Below are 17179 nucleotides of genomic sequence, written 5' to 3'. Positions count from 1 at the left end.
TAAGAATCTTGCATCTCATTTAATTATTAATCTATATGCAGTAGTTTTCTGACCCATTCTCTGTTCCAAACCCCATCCTTCTACACACAAAAATATAAACACCATGTGTGAACTGAACCATGTTTTGCTATCTAGCTCTATTACTTATGGATCATTTTAAAACAGAGTTGGATTGTTGTCTCGATAAATCTTTCATGCATTTCATGAGAACTCTTAAGCAATTGAGATCTTTCCAGATGCCTGGGCTGATAACTATTCCAAGATTACTAAATGTACTTAAGAAATGCCTGAAGCAATGGAATGAGATTGAGCTTTTTTTGCCTCTTGGAACTCATATTTATCCCAGTATATTTTAATTGCCAACATCAAACACGCATGTGTACCACTAGTGCAGGCTACCAAAGCAGTGATGGAAATAACCATGTTGGATTATGAAACATACATAATTTCATGTTTCTGTAAGAATCATTGAGAGAGAGAGAGAGGTTATTGCACACTTAGATTTTTTTTGCATGCAGTACTCCCAAAACAAAAAGGACATTTTTCGATATTTTTCTATAATAGCCAGATCTTTTTAAAAATTTCTATTTAGCCTTTTGAGGAACTGTCAATTTGTTATGATTATTAGATCACTGTGAGTTGTGCAGTTACAAAGTTGTTGATGTTTGAGTTTCAGTCAAACAATATTCCAGCACCCATCCTGTCTCCAGTGTACACTTCTTGTCACAACCAAATTACTTTTAAAAGCATCTGTATCACTTTACATTTTCAATAGCATGTATGAAGGTTATAATTTATCTGTATTTTTTCTCAATATTTTTATTATGTGTTTACATAATCATTTCCATCCTATAACCATGAAGGGCTACTTCATATTGTTCTAATTTAATATAGAGAACTCTTGTAATAAAGTTTCTAAAATGTAAATAGCAATTCTGAATAATTTAGAAGCCATTTGTACAAATATTTAAGTTTTGCAAAAATATTTATAAAAAATTTACAGTAGCTGATATTAAAACTATTTTAAGTGCTATATCCTAATGCACTTTCTTATAGTAGTCGAGAATGATGTAGATCTTTAAGTTTAGAAAAGATTTTGGTTCTATGGTTCTAAAGGCTGAGATATAGCTCAATTATAGAACTCATGCCTTGCATATGGGAAGCCTTGAGTTCTATCATGACACAATGGAGGGGAAATAAGAGAGATGTTATTAATTCTAATACCAAGAACTAGTTGACTAAAATCTCCAAGAATACCATAATGTAGACATGCAGTATTTGCACCACTCAAATGTTTGCTACTATGACCTAATTTTAAAGTGTCTTAGCTAAACGTGGGCTTTCTCCTTTAAAAAAAATGCTGTGCTTGAACAATTATTTATATGTATGTGCCAAAAAATATTCCAAGTACCCTCTTGAAGATGACGATCGACCAGTCTGTCATATTTGTGACAAATGTTCAACAAAACTACTTCTTATGCATGAATATTTAAAAGCATGGATTAGAAATGGGTATCTATTATTGTCTTTTGTTACATAGGACAATCTTTCCGTGCCTTTTGCTCCAAGGAACAATGGCTTATTCTGAACCACTTCCAGATACATCTCCCACGAAAATGGCAGGCATGTTATGTTAAAATGATTACTAGGCAGCTTCTCTTGCTGTTGTATAATTTAAATAAAATTCATTAACATTGCTTAACATAAAAAGTATTTTTAACTATTTTACTTAATTGGGTTTTAGACTCAATTTTAATAGATTCATTATATTCCAGAATTGTTGTATTCTTTTCTTTAAAATCCAGTATTTCCCTTGCATATCATATTTTAAGTAATCAGGTATAATGTAGTCAGTAATTAAAATTATAGCCACTACAGGTGCTGTAATTTCTAATCAATTAGATGCATAATGATTGCATATTTAATTGAAATACTGATTGAAGTATTGATAGTTAGCCATACTTTTTTAAAAGCAAACTATCATTTTTACTTCCTAAGTTGGAAGATGTTATTGAGAATATGTTCCTAGCTACTTTCTAAGTACCTCTCTGAACTTTAGTGGAAAGTGAACCTTCTCTTTCTGCATGTATAAATAAAAATGGTACAGTTGATCAGAATTGACCTGACTGGCTGTTGAATGAGTCTGTGCATTTTAATTGGTTTATTTGCATATTAACAGGCAACATTTTGCAGATGGTTTTGTGAGACGCAGTATCTGGTTTTGGCAAATTTTGGGATGATTTTTAAAATAATGTAATAGTCACTGAACACTGATGGAATCCTATTTTGCCAGGAGGTTGCATTTCAGCATCACTGTCTACCTGCTGATCAGCCTTTACAGGAACTAATTAGTTCACTTATTTATAGAAATTTGGAGGTTAGACTATCCACATGACAAAAAATATTTGACAGTTATTTCTTTTGAAAAATGATTGTTGAAGTCACAAGACAGGCTCAAGCTAACAATGGAATATTTTATACTATCTAAACTAAAATTATTTTGTATTGTTAAATCACTGAATTACATGAGTGGGAGGAAACTTAGCAAGAATAAACAAAGTTTGACATTATTTGCATATCATGTTTCATAAAACAATAGACCTTATAATTCTGAAAAATTAAAGATAATATAATTTATTTTTTATCAAAACAGAATATTATAGCATGACAACTTATTTAAGTAGCTTTAGTAAGATCAACAAATCTTAGAATCTATCAACTGAAAGTACCATGCTTATCAATAAAATATTTCTTGTATTATTATGCCATAAACATAGATAGCATTCGAGATGTTTGTTGAATAAATTGCTAAAATGGCTTGCATAAATAGTAAGATTTGCTTTTTTTTTTCTTTGAAAAAAAATTTTTATTAATAATTTTTATTTTGACTAAAGTGGATTACAAATCATTCACAGTAGTATTTTAGGTACATAGTGACATTTGCTTTTTGAGATTAATACAATGAATAGAACACCAGAAATAAGAGTTTTTATTCAATGTTTTAAGTCAATGAATTTAGTTATGAAACCACTAGTTGTTTGTGTGTGTTGGAGTTGGGAAGGGCTGATGTTTTAAACCCAGAGGTACTCCCTGTTCTGGGGTTGAGCTGCTCCATGCAAAGCAAGAGTTAAGTTCTAGAGACCTATGATGTTCTAGTGGTGATAAGTTCAGAACCCTCTTTTGAGTTGCTGCTAGATTTACTTACTAGGATATGTATGAATCCAAATCTAAATTGTGAATAATGTAGAAAATTTGGGAGTACAAAATGTATTTGAAAATGCTTCTGAAAGGGTGCCTTTCTTTTTTTAAGAAAACAAGGATGGATTTACATAGGATATATGAAAATCTAAACAACTACCATTTTCATTCCAAAAAATAGAATAAATGTTTAATTATTGATATTTGTTTATTTGTTATTCAGGTTAATTGCCTAAACAGTATCACTTATGAAAACATTGTCTGTGATCCTGTTTTTCCTCTATCAAATCTTTTAACACATCACCATTTATGGTTTTTATGTAAAGCAGAAAGAATATAAGTTACTATTGGCCTGTCTTCTGGCATTATCTAAAGATTACAGCAGAGGAGACCAATTTCATTTGCTATATTCTTGGGAAGAATATTTCTTAAACCATCATTTTCTACAAGAGATCATTAGAAAGCACTTGTGATTCTGGAAGTAGCTAGCTGTTAATATGAGTTATGTGAATCTGACCTATAATCTCACCTGACATTTGGAACTCAAATATTTTCCCTTATTTCTCCAACACAATTAAAATATTTAGTCTCACTTCATTTTATGAGACATAAATAGCTATGTAAGTAGTCTGTAATTACTGTACATTGTAACAAATGACCTCATAAATACATTGTAATGTCCCATGTAATTACATGGTAAATCGTGTCTTTGAGATGGCTGCTCTGAGATTGAAAGCCTGCTGGTTTCAGAGATTAATTACTTAGGGACTAATTTGACAGTTTGCTTAAAGATATGCTGGTGTTAAATAGCTGTGTCTGCATTCTTTTGAAAAGAAAACTGTTTCAGAGTATGATTTTATTTTCTTATTCAATATATGTTTACTGCTGAATATTGAACTTGCTTGAATTTGATGCATAGAAAAGGTAGATGGGCATTGTTCTATACAAAATGAGATTTATTTGTAATCATATGTCTTCCACCAAACATTGGTTAGAGATTATATTTTGTGACAATAGTTTAAAGATTTCTGGTTTTATTCCTCTAAAATATTTTAATATAAAATGTCACAAGATTATGGTATTTATTGTACTTTTGAACATTGTGCAACCTTTGAGCTAAAGTTTCATTTTTAGAAACTAAGTTGGTGTATTCTGATCATTTTAGCAAAAGTACATTATTGCAATACCCAAATTCTTACTGGTTTTTCAGAAAGTGATGGAATTTTTATATAGCATAAATCAGCATTGCACTCTTATCTCTTTGTTCCAGGCTACTTAAATATCTGATAAAATAAAATATTCTGAAGTTATGCCATTCACCTTACTACTCAAATAGTATCAAAGTACCCATTTTCTAAAACAAAAAGGTAGTGGAAGCTAAGTGGACACTGCATTTTATGCCTTATATTATATATTAGTCTATTTTCTCGAGTTCTTCAAGGGCATAATTTTACATGCAAGTCCCCTGATGTAGTTGTGCTCTGGCTTTCTTAACTCTGTTTCCTATATCAAGGCTTTTATATTGCTTCTGTAGTTTTATATGGTAGAGATGAATGGTTCTAGAAAAGACCTAGTGATCTGAAAGTGTTAATGAACCTCCCTAAACATCAAGCTAACTTCCAGGAAATGACTTAGGCACTGGAGAATAAAGTCTATTGATACTGACAAATTCTGAAATGTATTACTCCTAAGATCGCTTTATCATGAACTCTTGGGAACAACCAAATTGCTTTATTGTAATGGAATTTTGTCAAAATGTGAATACCTCCTAGAAATTAAACCCCCATTTCTAGGACTAGAAGAAAACAAACTGGAAACATCGTTCTGCCCCCCAAAAGTGTCACTTGAAAACAATGATATTGTAAATCTATGAGTTTACCGAAAAAGAAGATGCTAGAAAGACACCTATTCTGCCTCTGTCTTTAATTTCTTTTTCTTTAGACTGAAGTATCTGTCCTCTGCACTTAGGGTGATTGTCTTTATTGGTTTTGTAGTATTAATTTTATTTTGTTGGCTAAGAAAATCTTGCTAGAAAGAAAAAAAATTATTATTTTATTTTCTCCCCAGTTATAGAATCTGCATATAATCACATAAGTGAAGCTAACTTCAAGAATGTTCTTTTGTTTGTTTGTTCTTGCTTTTGGGGGCCACACACAGTGATGCTCAAGAGTTACTCCTGGCTATGCGTTCAGAAATCGCTCCTGATTTGGTATGGTATGCCCGGGATCGAACCAAGATACATCCTGGATCAGCCATGTTTAAGGCAAACACTAGACGCTGTGCTATCACTCCAGCCCCCAACTTCAAGACTGTTTTTAATAATCTATGTAAAAAGCACATTTCTATGCGTTACTCATTTGGGATGTGGCAATGTGCCACAATAAATGACCAATCAAAGGCTGGAGAAACACTACAGAGGACTAAGGCACTTGCCACACACAAGGATAATCAAAGTTTGACAACACTCGCTGTCCCAACGCATTTGGTCCTCAATACCACTCAAGGTCACTCCTGAGCACAGAGCCAGATACAAACCCTAAGCATTGCTCAGTGCAATTCAATCTTCACCAATATTGAGAGAGAGAGAGAGAGAGAGACAGAGACAGAGACAGAGAGACAGAGACAGAGAGAGAGAGACAGAGACAGAGACAGAGAGACAGACAGAGAGAGAGAGAGAGAGAGAGAGAGAGAGAGAGAGAGAGAGAGAGAGAGAGAGAGAGAGAGAGAGAGAGAGAGAGAGAAATGACCTTTGCATACAATGGTCTGAAGTCTCTGAGTAACAAAGTTATTTTCCAGGGAAATGTACCATGAATATTGCGATCAGATGAAATGTTTATAAGGACAGGTCAGACTTATTGAGAGTTGTTCATCCATGATATTTATGTTTTATTTGTTTGTATTTAGTACCCAACTGTGAGGTAAAACTGACTCTCAGTGACTCAAAAAAATTTTAAGTAAAAACAGGCTTTATCTGAAGATACTGAAGAAAGGGAGGGAGAAGATAAGAAAGGGAGAGCCTCGTTCTCAAGCGAATGTGTGGGCTTGGGGCCAGAGCGATAGTGGTAGGACAGTTGCCTTGCATGCAAACGACCCAGGACACACCCAGGTTCAATTCCCAGCATCCCTTGTGGTACCCAGAACCTGCCAGGAGTGATTGCTGAGTGCAGAGCACCGCCGGGTGTGACCCAAAAACAAACAAACAAACAAAAAAAAGTGTGTGCTTCTCCAAAGGTGGAGAGAGCTCCAGTACACAACCTAACATAAAAGTGGAACAGTCCATATCACTAGAAGGGAGATGCAGGCTATATGATCATGGGCACCATGTGTGTGGGTCCGAGGAGCACATGTGCCAGTGACTCAATTTTTTTTAAAACTGAATAAAACTTTAATCCGTCTACTAACAGCACCAAAACTGACTGATCAGGGTTACCTCTAGAAGGAGATGAATTCTGCCCAAGGTCATACATAGGGTTACATATGGAGTTTATTGCTTTGTGGTGATATTTGAAATGATGCCTGTTTTCTAGGGGTATTTTCCATACCTGGTATGGCAGGTAGTTTGGGGCAGTGTTAATGGAAATAGGCTTGAGGAATAGGCATGTGGTTTACACTATGTGGTCCTTACAAAATGGTTTCCCTCTTGTTCAGACTTTTATTTATTTATTTATTTATTTATTTATTTATTTATTTATTTATGGTTTGGGGGACACACTTGGCAGTGCTCAGAGATTACTCCTGGCTCTGCACTCAGAAATCATTCCTGCATGCTCAAGGATCAAATGGGATACCAAGAATTGAGCCACTGTATGTTGTGGGTTGACTGTGTTCAAAACAAACACCTTACCACTGTGCTATATCTTTCTGGTCCCTAGAATCATTTTTTAAAGAAACTTAGGTCCCAGAGTGACATAGCACAGCCAGTAAGCGTTTGCCAAGCATAAGGCCAGTTTATGTTGGATCTTTGGTATATCCTATGGTCCCCAAGCTCAGAAATAATTCCTAAGCATAGAAGCATGAGTAACCCCTGAGCAATACCAGGTGTGATGCAAAACAAACAAGAAAAATAAATCTCTTCAGTTTTAATTTCTTTTATTAAAAGGTAATTAAAATTATATGTTACCACAACTACTACTACTCTTTTATTAATGTTCTGCTATTTGTAAAATAAAAAAATATATTAAAATAGGAACAAAATCTATTCTGTAATATTTTTAGGGTTTCTGGTTTCTTTCTCCTGATAAACACTCAACAAGAAGGGAGAGGATAGGGTTGTGATTGTAATTTATAATTAAGGCAAATAAATACATCCTCATGACGTACATGAAAGAGTACATGAAAGAAAAGCTGTGAATGGAGCTGTATGTTTCCATCATCTACCTTATGGTGTGTATTTCATTGATAGAACATTGTACTCTCTTTTACCTCCAATTCAAAACTACTTTCTAGCCAGAATAATAAAGCTTTCTTGTCTGCTCATTACCTGAGTCTCACCTTGAAGTCTCATCTTTTAATAACTGAAGAAAGAGCTGCCAAACAATTACTTTCAATATTTGCAAAATAGGACCCTACCTGACTGCAAATTTATCAGAATCAGTGCCCTTTATTTTACTGGATAGTGTTAAATTGGTTTTTCACAGAAAGTTTTTATAAGCTATATCACTAGTTATTACTAGTTCAAATTCTGCATGCTTCCAAAATAGAGTGAGTTAGTTAAGTGATTGATTAACACCCCACTCTTGCTCTTGGATTTGTGAATGTTGAACTCCCAGGATTTGATAAAAGGAGCAAAGTGGGAGTATGTCAATGTTTGAGAATCAATTTAAATTAAACCCAAGTTATGTTAGCTAAAACACATACAGATATAAAACACAGAGATTATGGAGTTTATTAAAAGTGATCTTTTTTACTGTGTAAGAATTTTTCGAAGTCTGACTTGTGCCCATTGTATACTCTAAAAAAAGGATAGATCTCTGGGATGAATGGGTACAAAGTTCAGAGCTATGTTCAAGTGGGCTGTATACTTTAATGTAAGTCATATGTTGGAAAATGTTCTTTCAGAAAGAACAGTCACAATAACCAGAGAGACAGTCGTTCTGTTCTAGATTGTGACTACGGAGGAACTGAGGTGGTGAGCCAGGGGCTCCTAGATAAATACAGGTCAAAGTGTGAAAACAGCTGAATTGGAAATTGAGAGAAAGAAGTAAATACTGTCATGGAAACTACCATGCTGTCACAAATTCACAAAGGTGACAATAGCTGCTGAAGGACTTGGTCTACATACAGATTTTTCATATGAGCCAGGCTGATTAACAAGACAAAGTTATCTGGAAAGAAATGTTCCAGCTACTCTATAGAGAAACCCAGCTACTTAAACTTAAACTCAAATCTCCTAAGTAAATTTGCTGTGTTTGATTTTAAATTTGAGCAACCCAAGAAATTGACCCAGTGAGACTTTTCTTATTACATAACTAGAAATGGAATTTTCCCAGAGTAGGTCAAATAAGGTTTAGTTTCTAGATAGTATTCCATTGGCAGTAAGCTATGAAGAGCAAATAACAACTGAGAAAAAGAGACATCTATGTAGTAACTAGAAAAAATATTGATGATCTTTGTATCATTCAGAATTATTAAATAATATCACAATTGACTTCCATTTTTATGTTTCTTACCCAAATTTAAGATGTATTAATAAAATTATACTTTAAATCAAATGCCACTTAATTTGTATGCAACGTTTGTTATTGCATAAAAATTAACTCAAATATTATGATAATAGCCGATGCCTCATATAATAGTTGTCAACATCATTTCACATCATTTTAAATAAATATCCTATGTGGGCTCAAAGTTTGCTACCAAAATGTATTCGAAATAGCATATTTATGATAGTAAGGGGAAAAAGTCACATCTTCAAGAATAGTATACAACAGTAGGAAAAAAAATGTATTGTCCTTATAATATCTCACTGACATTTTATGAAGTATACTTGGTTAATACCATAAAGAATATGTTTATACAAAGGCAGAACAGTTTTGGAAAATTGTTCACAGTTATAACAAAAATGGTATTTAAAATACCTGTTCAATAGTTTAATCTTTATTTCCATTTAAAATTCAGTGACATATTTAGCAAAAGAATAATTTAAATATTTAGATAAATATTAAAGTTTACATATTAAGTGTTGTTATAGAGCTTTGGTATTGATTTAGATTTATTCAAAAGCTATAGTTAGAAAATGCCCTTCACAATATTACATAATCTACTGCAAATAAGAACAGCCTTTGTTTCTGCATATTGCTGAATTGCCACTTATGGGTACTAGTGTCATGGTAAGCCCTAGCTGATTTGGGTTTTGGGCATTCCTATTAGGTTAACACACAAGAACCTGAGATGTTGAGGATATTTGGGCATTGTTTGCTAAACTACTTATGCAGGATTATGCTTTCTGTGGGCTGTAGCTATTGTAGTCAAGTGCCATATGTATAGAAATCTGATGATGTCAAGGGTTCACTGGCCCCCCATGTCCAAGGTTTATGATACCCATGTTTCATGATATCAAGTGTACCACAATGTCCAGAGGTACATGATGCCCTTTGTTCACTGTGCAAAGTATCCTATAGTGTTCAAGGTTCCACAGTGTCCAGGTTCAAGGATGTTCAGGTGTCCAATGGGATTGCTGACTCTAGGATTCCTATATTCCTTGTCCAATCCTTGATGTTCAACTTCTCTTGGTGGACCTCTTGTCCATTGCTGGAACTCTGTTTCTGTCTCGCTGCTGGTAGCTCATTGTTCCCCTACTTTTTTTTCCTTCTCTGTACATGTGTGAATTTCCTTTTCTTCTGCCATTGATTTGGTTGTGAGTTGGGATCAGAGAGACTAGTTATTTGGTTGGTTTGTTTGGGAGCTACACCCAGCAATGTTCGGGGGGACACTTGGTTCTGCACTCATGGATCAAGCCAGATGATGTATAGGGGACCAAATGGAATGCCAAGGATCAAACCTGGTTGGCCACAGTCAGTGAAAATACCCTGCCTGCTATATTATCTTTCCAGACACACAGAAACTACTTTTATCTCTTCTTATTTCCACCTTTAGTCATTTCTTCTGCCTAACTGGTTACTCCCACACCTGCAAGGCTTAAAATGTAAACTTGAATTAACTAGGTTATCTGGTTCTCCTCCACTTCCACTGTACCTCTACAGTGGTACAGTAAATATTTTTCAAAGTGGATTTTTAGACACTATCCCCGTACATGCATTGTCTTCCAGTAAGTTGCTTCTATCAGTTACATGCTTGTCATCCTTGATAGCTTTTCCTTATATACACTTGACATTCAATAAATCACCAAGTTGTTCCAAATATATATTTTGTATATTTTCATTTCTCTGCTTTCCTTTAGTCCCCATCCTCGTCCAAGATCTCTTCTTTGCTATCTAGGCATGGCATTTCATTGTCAGCAAACAAGAAATGTGACATTTCTTCACAGTAAAAAATATAAAATAAATACTTTATCATTATATTGCTCGGTAGATGCAGGTGAAGAAAAATAATTTATCTGTTACTTGGTAATGTGTCTTGGTACTCTTTATGCCTTACTGAATAAAAATTGTTGAGTCAATAAACAAATAATTAGTACCCACAAACTGACTGGTCTTGCTTGCTTTCTTCATTCCAACCCTTACTATTTTGTTACCTTATTTCATTTTCCCCAAATCTTTTCATCTTCTTTTTGTCTTTAAAATATTTACAAGACACGCCTTAATTATTATGCATCATCACTTTGATAGAACTTCTAAGTATTGTCTCTTTTAATCCAAGCTGCACTCCTTTGAGGTGCTTTCTGCTATTAACTTATATTACAGATGAGAAAAGTTGGACTCAGGGAGCTTAAGTGGCTCATTCACTGATAAGGAAGAGAGCCTGATACGGCTGTGAGCAGTGCAACATTGGAAACATGGGGATAAATTAGTATCTATGGTAATATTCTTAGCAATGATAAATTAAGGTCTGAAATAGGACAGTGGCAGAGGGAATGTATATAAGGGGACAGATGTGGTATGCAATGAAAATAAATTTCTTCAAAGTGCTGGTGGGCACTCTAATAAAAATCCACATGTGCTCTTGGGTATTAAAGCATATTTCATTCTTCAAGCAGCTTCACACGAGAGTCAACAAGTCACCAGAAATATGGAACAGAAGTAGGCAGCAGTCAAAACTGATTTTGAATATAGATTTAAGATCTTTAGATTTCTGTATTTCAGACAAGACATTTTCTTTTACTCCACAGATATTTTTCCAAATAATGCTTTCAGTTTAAGTTCTTCAAATGAAGCCACATTCAAGAAAGGGCTTTTCTGCTAAAGTAATTGAGTTTGAAAGGGTTTTTTTTTCTCCTCTTTCTCCACAATTTACTGTCAAAAATTTAAGACAGAATGAACATGCGCAATGGGATTGTAAAACAAAAAACAGTAGCTTATGCAATGTGACTTTGGAGAAAAATTTTAGGTTCTCAGATTAATTTCTCCCTCTCAAGTTCAGAAATGACCAAATGTCAAGTCACAGCCAATTGGGGTTGATTTTTTTAAAAGCAAAGATCATGTGCATTAAAAAAATAAGTATTAAAATACTTTTAATAAAAGTCATTTTCAGGCTTGCCCCTGAAAGCTAGGAATTATTGTTTAATATTCCCAACAAAGTGACAGTTTTAGGTGAATTGATCAGAGTGATAATGAAGTCTGATTTTCTGAGCATGAAAAGATATCATAGAAGTAAAATACATTGATTAGAAAATAAAAAAAAATGTTGCTGAAAACTTTACTTGTTATCACAAAACAAAATAACTTCTTGATTAGCCAGATGGTAGAACTTTCAGAGAAGAACTTTGACCACCAATTTTGGCAATCTGCTGGTAGGGTCATAAAAATAAATGGGAGAGAATAAATGTACTTATTAGCTACAACTTAGCTACAACTCACATATGAGAATGAATAAAAATAAAAGATTATTTTCAAATATAAATAATAGTCATTGAAGGGTATACCTCCTGGCATGTATGGTGTATAACCAATTCTGATAATTAATTGCTGCTGAACATTGATTTTAAGGTACTGGAGATGTGGGAATAATTTATGCAATCACTGGAAATCCTCAAAAATAATAAAGAAAAATTATTATCTGTCAAATATTAAGCATTGCTCATGTAACCATTAGTATAAATAAGTTCTCTCAGCTTCTCAGGTGATTTACAATCATTTGGTAGGCACACTATGCAAAATTATTCTTCATTCTCCAATGTGTGCAATGACATTGGGGTCATTTATATGACTTATGGGAGGTCATTCAGAAAAGCCATTGCAAAGCATTACTGGAAATCACAGGGTTCTTCCTATTGGCCTAAGTTTTGACATCTTCATTTGTATTTCCATTTCCTATTGAAATGCAGCTTTTACTTTTAAAAATAAACAAGCTTGTAATATTTAGAAAATGACCCTTCTTGATTTTGTAAGGATAGTTATTGGAAACTTCATTGAATATATTAAAAAACTAATTATTTAAATTTACTTGTATCACTTTGTAGAATAATTTATATGAGTAGAATTGCTAAGTGTAAGTTCTGCTATTAGCTGTGTTAGTACAAAAGAAAGATAATATTAGTCTCAACAATTTGACAATATTCTAGTAATCACATATGGTTATCTGGCCATTCACTTCTGTGACTCAAATTCTTCATCTATAAAAATGAAAAAAAATCAGAATATCTTCTATAAATTTATAAAAAACATTAAAAATATAAATGAATAGTAGGATAGAACAAAGTTATGACTAGTTATCTATTCTGATTTTTTGGGGTTTTCGTTTTTGGGGCCACACCTAATGATGTTCAAGGGTTACTCCTAGCTATTCACTCAGAAATCGCTTCTAGCCTGGGGGACTATATGGGACCCCGTGGGGATCAAACTGCAGTCCATCCTAGGTCAGCATGTGCAAGGCAAATGCCTAATGCTTGCGCCACTGCTTCGGCCCCATCTATTCTGATTTTTGCTAGCTTATAAATCAGTTAATAACATAACCATCCACACATGTACATGTATGTATATGGGACATGGGGAGAGATATGGGCCTGTGTCTATACATTTATAGTTATGGACTTCTGAGAGTGAGAAGCAGTACATGTGTTTTATTTACTAGTTTATTTCCCAAAGAACTTAACCCATATTTCAGTATAGTGAGTAGATAAACTAATCACATAGAACAGAAACTTAAAGGCTTTAATTTCTCCTCTATATGATGTTCTATTGTCATCTAAAACTCATTTGATCTGTGATGAGTTATTTAGCTTTCTCATAAAGATGTTCTATATTACTATTAAACTTTACACTTGCTCTTGACTTTTCCTCTGCCTTAAATGCCTTACCTATCAGACCAATGAATCTTTAGAGTTGAAGGATGTTCTCTGTATAAAGGGGACCTCAATGGACCAAGCCCTAACTCACATACATGCTCTACCAGAAAACCCAGGAGTCTTCTCTTACACCGCCATCTTTCTGGTAGTAAAACAGCCTACTTGCTCTAATAACCTCAAAAAAAATGATGGATTATGATGCTTACCATGTAACCTGTGGGACGTTCTCAGAATGGGTGGGAGTGGACTCCCATTTCTACATGAAGCTACAAAATCCCAGAAACATATGCTACCTCATCTGACATTAATGGCCTACCTCCACAATTTAACCTTATCAAACTGTCAATCAACCAAATTTGTTTCAGATTTATATATAGATCCTGGACCATGCAGCCATGAGACAACTCAAAATTTCATACTAGTGTCCACCCAGTTGTATCATAAAAATCTAATACATAGAAATCTATCAATCTTGGTAAGCCTAAAGAGTAACACTGAAGGTCCAACCAATCACAGCTCAGAAAATCCTGAGGCATTGACTTTAACAATAGCATGGAGAGACATAACAACCATATCAAATTGATTTCATTATGTTGTAACAATTTTATATAAATGTTCCTGCAATGGGACAGGCTATGGTGGTTAGCAGGAAATTGGAGACACTAGTGAAGGGAAGATTACACTCATGGTGGGATTGGTGTTTGAACATTAAAGCCTAAAATGATTGAGTCATGCACAGCTTGGTAAGTCATGGCATTAAAATTAAAATATAATAAAGGAGATCCCCAAAACTAATTTTTGTCTTTATTTCTGTTGTATTTCTGAATCTATTTCATATTTTTATAGTTTGTGTTTTCATTGTTAGTATACATACACGATCTACGTTCATTCAGAATAGTGACAACATGTGACAACCCATATATATGGGTCTTTCCTTGTCTCCGAGATATTGGGTTAGTGGTTGCAGCTTAGCAAGAATATGTAAAATACAGTGAATGAATATTACCTTGTTGACCTAGAGGCTGGGGGTTTTGACCTCCCATGAAAAACAAGGTTAAATATTAAAGAATGGCGGCATCAAACTCATACACTCTAGTGCAGAAAGTACCTACATCAGATATTGAATAAAAAGCTTGAATATACTTAATCATTCTGTGTCCCCATTTACAAAATTGTATAAGAGACCTTAACAAAATATCGTTGTGTGAACAATAATTAGAGCAGCATTCTTCAACTTTTACATCTACAAACCTAAAAAATACAAGAAATGTTCCTGAGACACTGATATGTAGCATCCCATCCCAGTCTCTGCCCAGTCCCAGGGTCCCATCCGAATATTTGATTTTAAAACCCTGTAACATTCTGTTTGCCTGGCAACAATATAGCACCCTAATTATATAGCCATTACTTGATTGGAAGGAATTTTTTGGTAGACCGACAGGTTAAAATACAGGGATGCAAAGTGCTTTAGACCATTAATAAGTCTATAGTAAATATGAAAAAAGAAACTTTAAGAGTAAAAAAAAATGATATTAACTTTCTACATGTAAAGAATCATTAGATAAATATAAAGTATTTTTGTATACCATACTTAAAATGTATTACTAACTTAAATGACTGTTAAATTCTAAACTGCCCTCTAATATTATTAAAGCATATAATTATTGTTGTTTTTCATCTACTGAGTTTATATTTACAATTTTTACTATTGGCTATATATTAATTAACCAAAATGAATTCGCTCAATAGTTTTACAGTTATTTGAAAATGTGCATACATGCAAAACATTCAAAATGTTGAGCCCAGTAGCAATATTTCCAGCAGAGGGTGCACCTGAAGGTGTTCTTCTGTTTTAGCTCTGATTGAGTAAGCAGATACCCTTTTTGTAGTTAGTCACTACTTTTTTGGTGATGGTGGTGTTTATATTGTTAATGTACTGTTTAAAGCCCCCACTTAAGTATAAAGCTACTTAGAATCAGAATACTATGCCCCGTGGAGTAAATCATGTGTTAATAATCTTCATTTATACATGACATATAAAGTATGTTGGGCATACAATGTTAATGGATGAATGCTAATATTAAAGTAAGTAGAAACACATAAAAAACAAGTTTTTACAAGTCAATAGATTGGTAATCAAAAGAAGCTTGAACTTTTTATTTTTCATAGAAGCTGTATTTTAGTATTTTTTCATTCTGTGTTCATAAAACATGACTATCACAAATTATGAGAGTTGAGTCTACTTGGCACATGCTTTGAAACCGTTAAATATTTAGAATGTAACTTACTTTTTATTTCATTTTACATAGAAATTTAATGACATTTAGAGTAATAGCTAGAAGCAGGGTTTCAGAGTTCTGTTTCTTGGCAAGTATTATTTTGCTTCCACTGCATTGCTCCAAGATTGAAATGAAATCAAAGTGGCCTTAGGGTTGTGGATCCTGAGACCCACAATCTTTTTCTAATGTCTCTCTAAATTCTTTATAATATTAGACCTTATTTTCTAAACACCAAGAGAAAAAAATTAAATTTTTACTTGATGCAAAATGTATGAAAGTATTACATTCTACTTATTTTAATTAATTGTACCAATAGGCATTTATTGAAAAGCAATGGATTCTTGTATGTCCTTCCTAAAGCCTATTCCTATTTTCTTCAGACTTCTTTTTTCACTATATTTAGCTATAATTTCCAATATAAAACTTACCGTTTGCTTCTCAATAATGTGCTTATGTAAGTGTCCATAATTTCTTATCTTAATCCAGAAGTTTGAGATACCACCTGGTTTATTTTTTTGTCTGAATTCACAGCTCTTATACATTTCCATCTCTATTAATCTTCTTCACACTACCTTTCCTTTTTTCTTTCTCTGGTAATGGTCAAAGCTTGCCTGATGCTATCTTTACTTGAAATGTACTTATAATTTTTTTTAAAAAATTGAATCAGCTTTTTCTCTATTCTGGAAGCTTTGGATCTTCTCTTTTTCGTGATGTTGTACTGTTTCAGACGTTGGTAGAGTTTCTGCCCTTTACCTTTCTTCCTGGTTCTCTTTCATATTGTTCTCATTGAATATCTAAATCAGTTCCTTTTGCTCCAATGTCCCTAGAAAATAAAGAACTCAGCTCTCTAGTGTTTTGAGGCAGGGGTCTTCTGTATATAGATAGGATTTTCAATATAGTTGTCATTCCATATCATGACTCAATCCTTTCTTTTGATATATTTAAAAATATACTTTAATATATTCCTAAGGAAGAAATCATACCCAGTCCTCCTTAAATTTTGACACACAAATAATTTCTATTTTTAAAGCATCTCTTAAAATGCTATTTAAATGTATCTTTTATTTTGTTTGTTTGGAAACCACATCCAGCTGTTTTCTGGACTTAGATCTGGCTCTGCATTCAGGTGATTTTAAGGGGCCATATGTGGTGCTACATATCCAATTTGAATCAACTGGTGCAAAGCAAGCATCTTACAATTCTAGCTCTCTGGACCCAAGAATTTATCATTTTTTTCACATTATTCACTACATTATTTGCTAACACCTCTTATCTTTTCATTATTATCTTTTCAAATGTT

General features: G+C 33.6%; 1 protein-coding gene across 1 annotated transcript in view; it reads left to right on the top strand.

The window, feature by feature from the left end:
- The window catches only part of LOC126020221 (netrin receptor DCC-like), a 223320-nt gene that overhangs the window by 71920 nt on the left and 134221 nt on the right, over window positions 1-17179 (top strand). The gene's annotated exons all lie outside the window — the stretch shown is intronic.

This window comes from Suncus etruscus, chromosome 10, assembly GCF_024139225.1.
Source record: "Suncus etruscus isolate mSunEtr1 chromosome 10, mSunEtr1.pri.cur, whole genome shotgun sequence".
NCBI classification, from domain to species: domain Eukaryota; kingdom Metazoa; phylum Chordata; class Mammalia; order Eulipotyphla; family Soricidae; genus Suncus; species Suncus etruscus.
Note: the sequence above shows the minus strand (reverse complement) of the source record. Positions and strands in the feature narration are given on the sequence as shown.